The sequence below is a fragment of the Argentina silus genome (assembly GCF_951799395.1).
Source record: "Argentina silus genome assembly, chromosome: Y".
Classification (NCBI taxonomy): domain Eukaryota; kingdom Metazoa; phylum Chordata; class Actinopteri; order Argentiniformes; family Argentinidae; genus Argentina; species Argentina silus.
Window position 1 is genome coordinate 30275395 of NC_139654.1, and position 12157 is coordinate 30287551.

Here is a 12157-nt window from a genome sequence, read left to right on the forward strand (position 1 = left end):
TTTCATCCATGACAATGCAGCATACAAAAATACAAATAATACAAATAAGCAGTAGGCAATGAAAAGAGTCAAGACAATAAGTGACATGAGACATAAGTACATAAGTGACATAAGTACAAGACAAGTGAGACATGTTTGAGACACATAAGACAATAGACGACACAATTTGCAGTATAAATAGTAAAAAGTAAAAAAGTAAAGTGGGTCAGTGGAATGTCATTATTATTGCACTATGCCGTTGGTGTAAGAGGTGGTTGTTTAAAGTGACTGTGTGCTAGTAAAGTCCATTCTGTGGGTGTGCTGGGGGTAAAGTCATGAGTCTGGAGTAGGCTTGTTCATGAGCCTGATGGCCTGGGGGAAGTAGCTGTTGGTGAGCCTCTGAGTCTTGGCCCTGAGGCTCCGGAGGAGGCTCTGTCTTTTGGACGGCATCAGTTCAAACAGGTTGGGGTGGCTGGGGTCCCTGATGATCCTCCAGGCTTTGCTGACACTTCGTTTGTTGTATATGTGTTACGGTTCCCTCTCCTAACCAACCCTCTGGCACCACCTTGAGGCCGTGGTGGTCATCACTGGAGTGTCTTCCTCCCAGTTGACAGCGCACCTGGACCCGATCCCCAATCAGCACCCTATAAGAACCCTGCCCGATCTTCACTCCAGTGCCAGATCGTACGGTAAACCTTTCCACAAGAGTTTTCCTAGCTGTTCCTTGTGTTTTGTCTTTTCCCTTGCGACTCACCTTGTTCTCCTGTGCCCCTCCAGAACCCTCGACCTGCCGTGCCAGGCAGTGATGCATCCCGTCAGGATGCTCTCAGTAGTGCCCCTGTAGAAGGCCCGCAGGATCTTGGGCCCCATGCCAAACTTCCTCAGCCGCCTGAGGTGAAAGAGGCGCTGCTGTGTGCTCGTCCCAGGTGAGGTCGTCAGGTCGGAGATATGGACACCAAGGAACTTAAAGCTGTTGACCCTCTCTACTGCAGACCCGTTGATGGTGATAGGGTCCTGTTCTCGGCCTTTCTTCCTGAAGTCCACCACCAGCTCCTTGGTCTTGTCGGTGTTGAGAGAGAGGTTGTTCTCCTGGCTGTACTGGGCCAGGCGGTCAACCTCTCTCCTGTAGGCCGTCTCACCGCCGTCTGTGATCAGGCCAATCACTGTAGTGTCATCAGCGACTTTGATCACAGAGTTGGAGCCATGAGTGGCCACGCAGTCGTGGGTGTACAGGGAGTAGAGGAGGGGACTCAGCACACAGCCCTGGGGGGCTCCTGTGTTGAGGGTCAGGGGGGTGGAGGTCTTTGAGCCCATTCTCACCACCTGTCGTCGGCCCGACAGGAAGTCCAGTATCCAGTCACATAGGCCGGGGTTGAGGCCTAGGTTTCTCAGCTTGGTGTCGAGCCTGGAGGGGACAATAGTGTTGAATGCTGAACTGTAGTCAACGAACAGCATCCTCACGTAGGTGTTCTTTTTCTCCAGGTGGGTCAGGGCGGAGTGGAGTGTGGTGGTGATGGCATCGTTAGTGGATCTGTTTTGCAAATTGGTGAGGATCCAGGTTGGGAGGGAGCATGCTGCAGATCTGGGCCTTGACATGCCTCTCAAAGCATTTGCTCACGATGGGAGTGAGAGCAACAGGGCGTCGTTTAGGCATGCTACCTTGCTCTTCTTTGGCACTGGGACAATTCAGGAGGGGACTATTCCTGTGGAGAGGGAGAGGTTGAATATGTCCGTGAACACACCAGCCAGTTGCGCTGCGCACATTTTGATCACCCGGTGTGGGATGCCGTCTGGTCCGGCCGCTTTACGGATGTTGACGCGCCCGAACTGCCTGCGCACGTCTGCTTCGGTGATGACCAGGGCGCTGGCAGTGCTGTCCGTGGTGTGTGTCCTTTGTGGTGGGATGGCGTTGGAGTTTTCGAAGCGGGCATAGAAGCTATTCAGCTCGTCCGGGAGAGAGCTAGCTACACTAGCTGCGCAGCCAGGTCTCCCTTTAAAGTGTATAGATGGCGTGAGTTGGTGTGTAGATGGCGTCAGTTGTTGCTGCATAGTTGTGACTCTATCTTTTTGCTGTATTCCCGTTTGGCTACCTTAATCACTCTGCGGAGGTCGTAGCGGGCTTTCTTGTCATTTGTGATGTCACCGGATTTGAAGGCTGTATCTCTCGCGGTGAGTGCAGCTCTGACTGCGCTATTAATCCACAGTTTCTGATTTGGAAACAGCCGGACAGTCTTTGTGGGGACAACTTCCTGTATTCTGTGTTGTATGAATCCCATGACTCCTTGCGCGTACCCATGTATGTTGTCATTCATCTCGTGGTAGATTTCTCAGTCCGCGTCATCCAGGTAATCTTGGAGAACAGCCTCTGTCTCCCTGGACCAAACCTGGATCGTTCCCACGGTGGGTGTAGTGAGTTTCAGCTTGTGTCTGTAGGCGGGCAGAAGCAGGATGGAGGAGTGGTCTGATTTGCTGAATGGAGGTCGAAGGAGGGGTTTGTAGGCATGACGAAAGGGGGTGTAGCAGTGATCGAGAATACTTCCGGCACTCGTGTTTACATCGATGTGTTGGCAAAGTTTGGGAATTACTTGTTTCAGCGATGCTCGGTTGAAATCGCCCACCACAATGAGAGCGGCCTCTGGGTGCTTGTTTTCTGTGTTGCTGACTAAGTCATAAAGTTCACTGAGCACTGTACTTGTGTTTGCTAATAGTCTAATGTACACTGCTATTGCCACAACGGCAGTGAATTCGCGAGGTAGCCAGTAAGGGCGACACAGCGGTGCGAGGTATTTTAAGTCTGAGGAGCAGAAAGTCTTATGGGTATGAACACTCTCTGGTTTGCACCAAGTGTTATTGATCATAAAACACACCCCACCTCCTTTGCTTTGTCCAGAAAGTTCTGCTGACCTGTCCACGCGGCAGATGGAGAACCCCGGAGGAACAATCTCCTGGTCCGGTGTGTTTTCCATAAGCCAGGTTTCAGTTGAGGCTAGTTCCTCATGTTAAGAGATTATCTTACTCAGTGGGAAGGGGGGAAGACAGGGCTTGTCATGGCTTATCCTTGAGCAACAAATTAGTGTACCGTACCGGAGAGTTATGTAAGCTGCACTCTATTTGTTTTTGTTTCTCTGTATCATCAGGATTAGTGCAGTAGGCCTCTCGTTAATGCATTCTGAGTCCCTGTTATGTTCATAGTTAAAGTTGATGGGACTACTTTTATGTTATGCGCATGTACCTTTCAGGTAGTACTGAGCGGCGCATTGATACAGTAAGCTAGAGCAGTTGACCTTCGGCAGAGTAACGAATGTAATGTAACATGCTCATAGAAAAATCCAGTAAAGACTTTTGTTAACTTTACTCCGGTGTTCATTTGATGTATGTTGTGCAAGTGCAATACACAACAGAATTGGCGACGAGGATTTCAAGGAAGACATCGCGTGTGTGGAAGCTTTATTGGAAGTTTTCCGTCTGCAAGTCAACCTTCGCTAGCAAGCTAGCTCACCCGCTGCAACAAGTGGAGCGAGTGGAACAACGACGTGAGTAACGTATCTTTAAACAAAGAGAGGAAAATCGACTGGAATCAAAACGAAATCATGGCTGTTAATATTGGAGGAGTGGATGCATTTGATAGTAGTGTGGAGGAATGGGACACTTATATTGAGAGACTGGAACAATATTGCTTTGCTAACCGTATTGAAAACGATCGGAAAGTGGCGGTTTTGCTGAGTGTAATGGGTGCAAAAACCTACAACCTGCTAAGGAGTTTAACAGCACCACAAAAGCCAGCACATAAATCGTTTGAGGACATAACTAAATTGCTACAGGATCACTTTAACCCAAAACCACTCATCATTGCTGAGAGATTCAGATTTCATAAACGAAACCAGCAAAAGAACGAGTCAATATCGAACTACGTGGTGGAGCTCAGGAAGCTAGCAGAACATTGCCAATTTGGTGCGGGCTTGTCCGAGGCACTTAGAGATAGGCTAGTGTGCGGCATGCATGAGGAAAGCACACAGAGACGGCTCCTGACTGAAAAAGACTTGACATTAGCAAGGGCATTAGAAATTGCGGTAGCAATGGAAACTGTATCAAAGGATGCTATGCTATTGCAAAATAAAGTTTCAAATGAGTGCACTGTCAACAAATTTACTGCTAAACGCCCAGTGAAAGGAGCTGCATGCTATCGATGTGGAAAAGACTCCCATGACCAAGCAGACTGTTGGTTTCGTGATAAAGACTGTAGACTGTGCAATCGGAAAGGACACATACAGCGAATGTGTAGACTGAAACGAAATGAGGAAAGGCACAGAGAAAGGAAAAAGGATAAAAGAGTGCAAAATATGAAAGACACAGACACAAGTGGATCGAACTCAGATGTGGACGCAGCTCTGGCACACATGGGGCTCCACTCTGTGACAGACAGTGACAGACAGATAATATGGGTGACCCCAGAGATTGAAGGGAAGAAATTAAAGATGGAACTGGATACCGGGTCTGCACTTTCACTCATATCGCTGAAAGATTATAAAGAAAAGTTTGCAAATCTGAAACTGAAACGTACCCCAGTGTTACTGAAAACATATACAGGAGAAAAGGTGGCGCCAGCGGGAAAAATTAAAGTGAAGGTGAAATATGAAAGCAAAAGGAAAATTCTGAATTTGTATGTGCTACCACGTGGGGGTGTACCGTTGTTCGGACGCGATTGGCTACAAATGGTTCAGCTCAACTGGCAGTCCATTAAGGCGATGCAGGTCAGCCAGAATGGAAGCAGTGCAGCTACACAGGAAAGGTTGAACTTGCTACTACAGCGCGCAGCGCCAGTGTTTCAAGACGGCATTGGAACCCTTAAACAGATTAAAGCACACCTCACAGTGGATGAACACGCACCGCCCAAGTTCTTGAAAGCTCGTCCTGTCCCCTATGCGTTGCGACCTAAAGTTGAGACAGAACTGAAAAGACTCGAAGACCAGGGCATCCTGTCCAAAGTTGAATGGTCAGACTGGGCAACACCAATTGTACCTGTAGTCAAGAAAAATGGTGCAATAAGGCTATGCGGTGACTTCAAAGTTACAGTCAATCCGGTTTTACATGCAGACCAGTACCCATTGCCGCGCATAGATGACATTTTTGCATCGTTAGCCGGTGGGCAACATTTTTCAAAGATTGACTTGGCCCAAGCTTACCTGCAAATGGAAATGGATGCAGCATCAAAGAAGTACCTCACAATCAATACCCAAAAAGGCCTTTTTCAGTACAATAGGCTAGTGTTTGGTGTTGCGTCTGCCCCTGCAGTGTGGCAGCGTGCTATTGATCAGGTCCTACAGGGCATTGCCGGCACGCAGTGCTACTTGGATGATATTATTGTGACAGGCCAGGACGATTGCTCTCATCTTGCTAATCTGGAAGCAGTCCTAACCAGACTAGCCGAATGTGGACTGAGAGCCAATAAGGACAAGTGTGAATTTTTCAAAGACTCCATTGAGTACTGTGGACATATAATTGATAAAGAAGGCCTCCACAAATCACAGGACAAAATTGACGCTGTACTGACAGCACCTAAGCCCTGTAATGTCACCCAGGTTCGCTCATTTTTGGGACTGATAAATTATTATCACAAATTTTTACCAAATCTGTCGACAGTACTCCATCCGTTGCACAACCTTTTGCAAGCAAAGGCAACCTGGAAATGGACTACACACTGTGACTTGGCATTCAAGACTGCAAAGGAACTGATAACGTCAGAGAAAGTCTTGACTCACTACAACCCGGACTTACCGCTTCGCTTGGCGTGCGATGCATCGCCATATGGCATCGGTGCTGTTCTCTCCCACAAAATGCCAGACGGCTCCGAACGTCCTATAGCCTTCGCCTCTAGGTCCTTAAGTGCTGCAGAAAAGAATTATGCACAAATAGATAGAGAGGGATTGAGCCTTGTTTGGGGGGTGAAGAAATTCAACCAATATTTGTATGGGAAACGCTTCACATTGATAACAGACCACCAACCCCTAGTGGCCATTTTTAACCCAAGAAAATCTATCCCGGTAATGACAGCAGCGCGCTTACAAAGATGGGCATTGTTTTTAGGTGGACATGACTATGTGATTGAGTACAAGGGAACGACACAGCATGGAAATGCTGATGGACTCTCACGATTGCCATGTGAAACAGAGGACAATACATCTTCAGATCCAGCAGAGATGTTTCATTTGACCCACATGGAGAACTTACCTGTCAACAGCGCACAGATCAAACAAGAGACCGGCAGAGATCCAACTATGGCTAAGGTCCTTGAGCTTACGGTAAAGGGGTGGCCTGCCAAAAACACAGTGGGCTTACCTGAATACTTCAGTCGACGTGAACAGCTATCCGTGTGTCACGGGTGCATCATGTGGGGCACCAGAGTCATAGTGCCACCCAAGCTGCGCTCCAGAGTCCTTGAAGACCTTCATGAGGGACACATGGGTGTTGTAAAGATGAAGAGCCTTGCCAGGAGCTACATATGGTGGCCGGGCATTGACCACCAGATTGAGGACTTAGCCAAGACATGCTCTGGGTGTCAACTGATACAAAAGCAACCTCCACTTGCCCCTGTCCACAGCTGGGAGTGGCCAACTGCTCCATGGCAAAGGATCCACGTAGACTATGCAGGGCCATTTCTAGACAGAATGTTTCTTGTTGTTGTTGACGCGTATTCAAAGTGGCCAGAAGTTTTCATAGTGAAAAATGCCACATCCACGAAAACAGTTGAAGTGCTTCGCACACTCTTCGCAAGAGCAGGATTGCCTGAGCGACTCATCAGTGACAATGGTAGTCAATTTACATCAGAAGAGTTCCAATCATTCATCCGGAAAAATGGAATCAAGCATACAACTGCTGTACCTTACCATCCTGCCACAAACGGGCTTGCTGAGCGCTTTGTCCAGTCGTTTAAGCAGTCAATGAAAACAATGGGCAATGCTCAGATGCCACTGCCAGAGAAGATGGCAAAGTTCCTACATGCGTACAGAAATACTGACCATGCTACAACTGGTCAAGCTCCCGCTTTACTGTTCATGGGAAGGCGGCTGAGGTCACGTCTAGATCTGCTTAAACCTGACCTTCGCAGAGATGTGACGCAGAAACAGTCCATCAAAGCTGCACCACGTCATGTCAGAAACTTTGTAATTGGACAACAAGTGTTGGCAAGGGATTACCGACAGTCAAAACAGAAATGGCAGCGTGGTGAGATCCTGTCAAAGACAGGGCCTCTTACATACACAGTGAGGATTGGACGTGATGTCATCTGGCGACGTCATGTCGATCAACTGCTAGATGCAACAACTCATCATGCGACACAATGCGACAACACAGAGGATGACACTCCTGTTCATGAGGACTCCTCATGATAATGACAACCCCACACCTGCTAGTATGGATGTCCCCGAGGTTCCTGTTCAGGACCCTGAGCCTCAAGAGAGACGCTATCCTGAAAGAGCTCACCGTCCTCCTCAAAGACTGGAAGTGTAAAAACAAAACAAACCAAAAAAAAGAGCTATGCATTGTCATTGTTTCATGTTTAATGTTAATGTGTGTGTTAGTGTTTAAAGTGTTCAGCACTAATGTGTGATATAGAGTAGTGTAAGACCTATGTAGTAACTATGGGTTAATTACCAGTAACGGGTTATGAGTTTTCCATTAGATAGATATGGATATGATTTTTCTGTTATACGAGATGGACATCAATGCTGCAAAGGAGGAAATGTTATGTTCATAGTTAAAGTTGATGGGACTACTTTTATGTTATGCGCATGTACCTTTCAGGTAGTACTGAGCGGCGCATTGATACAGTAAGCTAGAGCAGTTGACCTTCGGCAGAGTAACGAATGTAATGTAACATGCTCATAGAAAAATCCAGTAAAGACTTTTGTTAACTTTACTCCGGTGTTCATTTGATGTATGTTGTGCAAGTGCAATACACAACAGTCCCCTTCCTCAAATTTAATTTGATTTGCCCTTTACGCATATCTGTTTTGCTTCGGCACCACAAATTCATCTCTCCAATCAACATTAGTTATCATCTATGATTGTAGACAAACATAGAAGAAACTACTGGCATTACAAAGCCATGAAACACACAAACTTGAGAGTTTTCATACTTCCAAATAATACTCTCTAATACACAGTACACTCACTGAACACTTTATTAGGAACACTATACTAATACTGGGTAGGGCCTCCCTTTGCTCTCAAAACGGCCTTAATTCTTCGCAGCATTGATGCACAAGATGTTGGAAACGTTCCTTTGAAATTCTGGTCCATGATGACATGATTGCATCACGCAATTCCTGCAGATTTTTCAGGTGCACTTTCTAGATAGATAGATAGATAGATAGAAACTTTATTTATCCCTAGGGGAAATTCAGGTTCCAAGTAGCTTAAAGACATAGAAACATCACACATAACATACACATACAACATACAACCAGCATTAAATATTAAATATGGGCTAAATAAGGTAATTATGTGGACCTGTTAGGAGAGGCCTGTGGCAGCGCAGAGATGGATTGAAGAACACAACAATAGATAAATATGGCCATTATAGTGTACAATGTAAACATAGGAAGAAAAAGATAACAGTCAGTCAGTCAGTAACAGTCAATACTAGATTTTAAAGTGCATTTAATCCAGGCTGGTGGAGGGAGGTAGGGGCTGTGTATAAGGGCTAGCATAGCCAGTAAACATTGTAATTAGTGAGGTGAAACAGTAAGGTACAGGACAGTGATGTAATACAGAGGGTGGAGGTTATGCAGAGAAGTCCATCTCTTTGCCTTTGATTGACATATTGTATAGTTGTATGGCTCTGGGGACAAATGATTTACTCAGTCTGTCAGTTTTGCATGTCAGTGCTCGTAGTCTCCAGCTGATCAAGCTCTTCTGCTGGATGATGGTGTTGTACAGTGGATGACCTTCATTGTCCATGATGGTGAGCAGTTTGCTCAGAGTTCTTTTTTCCGCTACTGAAGTGATGCTCTCCAGTTCAGCTCCCACAACAGAGCCAGCTTTCCTTACCAGCCTGTCCAGTCGTCCACACCCATCTGCAGGAGCTTGTCTCCCAATCTGAGGGGTTGGATGATGTTGAAAGCACTGGAAAAATCAAAGAACATGATTCTCACAGCACTTTTCCCTTTGTCCAGGTGAGAATGCGTCCTGTGCAGTAGATATGTGATGGCATCGTCCACTCCAACCTTCTCCTGGTATGCAAACTGTAGTGGGTCCAGTGCATGGCTAACCTGGGGTCTGAGTATATGTAAAAGCAGTCTCTCCATCGTTTTCATTATGTGTGAGGTGAGTGCGACAGGCCTGAAGTCATTGAGTTCTTTTGGGTGTGGCTTCTTTGGGACAGGGATAAGACATGATGTCTTCCACAGTGTTGGGGCCCTACCCAGACGTAGACTCAGGTCAAATAAGTACCTCAGCGGCTCTCCCAGTTCGGCAGCGCAGGTCTTGAGCAATCTGGGACGCACTTTGTCTGGACCCGCTGCCTTCCTGGGGTTAAGTCGCTTTAGTCCCGATCTCACCTGGTCTGCCGTGATTGTAGGGGGGAGGGGCTGGGAGGGAGGGGGGGGTGGGTGGTGGGGTGGCTCTTTGTCCCTGGGCGCTCCAGTAGACAGTGGCTGATGGCTGGTGATTGAGGTCGGTGACGCCTTTGATGATGGGGGGTGTTGGGAGATGGGGTGGGTGTGTGAGATGGTGGAGAGGTGTAGAATGGCCCTGCATGCCGACAGAGACAGCTCCTGGAGAGGGGGTGGGGTAGGCCGCCGCAGCTGGGTGGTCGAACCTGTTGTAGAACTGGTTCAGTTCATTGGCCCGGTCCCGACCTCCCTCAACACAGCTACTGCTCTTCCTCATGCCCGTCATCGTCTTCATCCCATCCCACACCTCTCGCACGTTGTTCTGCTGCAACTTCCTCTCTACCTTCCTTCTGTATAACTCCCTTGCCTCTTTCAGCTTGACTTTGAGTTCCCCTTGTGCGTGCTTCAGCTTTGCTAGGTCCCCCTCTTTGAACGCCCTCTTTTTCCTATTGAGGACGGCCTTGACATCGCTGGTAATCCAAGGCTTGTTGTTTGGAAAGCAGCGGACAGTTTTTGTGGGAACAACAATGTCTTCACAGAAGTTCAGGTAGTCGGAGTAGCAGTGTGCGAGCCCATCAATGTCCTTACCATATGATTGTTGGAAAATATTCCAGTCTGTTATATCCAAGCAGTCCCTCATGGCCTCATCCGTCTCGGGGGACTTCTTCTTGAAGGTGCGTGTTCTGATTGGTTCTCTCCGAACACATGGAGTGTACAGTGGTTGTAGGGAGACCAGATTGTGATCTGATTTCCCCAGTGGTGGTAGTGATGTGGCGGTGTAGGCATCCTTAATGTTTGCATACAGAAGATCAATTGTTCTGCTCTGTCGTGTGGGGCAGTTGACATACTGGTGAAAGGCGGGCAGTGTTGAATCCAATGTGACATGATTAAAGTCCCCTGATATGGCAATGTAAGCATCGGGGTACTGAGCTTGGAGTTTCGCGATGGTAGAGTGGATGACGTCACACGCAGTTTCAGCCATAGCTCAGGGTTGTATGTACACAGCAATAATGATGGCGTTCGTAAATTCTCGGGGCAGATAATAGGGACGTAAACTCACCGCTAGTAATTCAACATCAGGGCAGCAGATAATGTCCTTCAACGTAATATGTCCAGGGTTACACCATCTGTTATTGATGTAGAGTACGAGCCCGCCACCTTTGTTTTTGCCACTCAAACTCGGGTCTCTGTCCGCTCTCACATGCGAGAAACCAGGGAGCTCAATGTTAGCATCTGGTGTGTTGTTGTTCAGCCACGTCTCCGTGAGAATCATCAAGCTGCATTCCCTGTACAGTTTTACATTCCTCACCAAAGCTGCCAGCTCGTCCGTTTTGTTGGAAAGTGAATTAACGTTACCCATCACACACGAAGGGATCGACGGTTTATACTTCCACCGCTTCGCTAGGACCCTCTCCTTGACTTTAGCCCCAGCTCTGCAGCCTCGATAAGGCCGTCGAATCTCCTTCGGAATGCTGTTAACGTAAGTACTGTCGGTATTTCCCTTTGATCTGAGCTCGAGTAGCAGATTCCTTGAGTAAGTCCGCGTTGTGCTGCTGCTTTCCTGCGGAAAAGTATCCGTATCCATAGGATACAACATGTCCACGCGTTGCATGTAAATAAAATATAAAAATTGCAAACGGAAAAATAGTGTGGGGGGACATGCAGCGTTCGGCCTGTAGAGGGAGCTACAGGACCGTGGCCAGGGTTATGTCGGCGAGGCTCCGTTGCACACCTGTTGCAAATGAAGCCTCGTTGACTAAATGCTTAAGATGTGTGTGCCTCTGTTTGTTCAGTAGGTGGGCTGGGAACGGCGGAGCAGGAGGAAGCAGCAGAAAGGACGACTGGAAAGTCATAAGAATTATTATTACGAGTATTGAACTAACAAGTATTGTCTTAAATAAACGGGTTATTCCCTCACCCACACACTGCGTCTGCCTCTGACCAACGAACATTGTTACAAATAGTTAAAAAGACTTAACAAAGACAAAACAACGAGAGCTACTGGATGGACAGCCTGCTCACGCCGGCGCTGTGAATCTCCAGTTCTACCACATCCCAAAGGTATTCTATTGGATTCAGATCCGGTGACTGGGAAGGTGACTGAAGAACACTGAACTCATTGTCATGTTCATGAAACCAGTTTGAGACGACTTTTGATTTGTGACATGGTGCATTATCATGCTGGAAGTAGCCATTAGAAGATCGGTAAATTGTGGCCATGAAGGGATGCACATGGTCAGCAACAATACTCAAATAGGCTGTGGCATTCAAGCGATGATTGATTGGTATTAACGGGCCCAAAGTGTGCCAAGAAAACATTCCTCACACCCTTACACCACCTCCACCATGAGAAGGTGTACAGGTGTTCCTAATAAAGTGTCCAATGAGTGTATGTTTTCTATGGTTGAAATACTGACCAGGATTTTGTGGTATGATGTCATAATGGGCCCCACTCTGCGATTCCTCAGGGAAGCAGACTTGCTCCAGCTGCCTTCCCACTGCTCTCTGATCCTATTCCTCACACCCACATGTAAAATATATAATGGTTATATAATGGTTCTTTACCT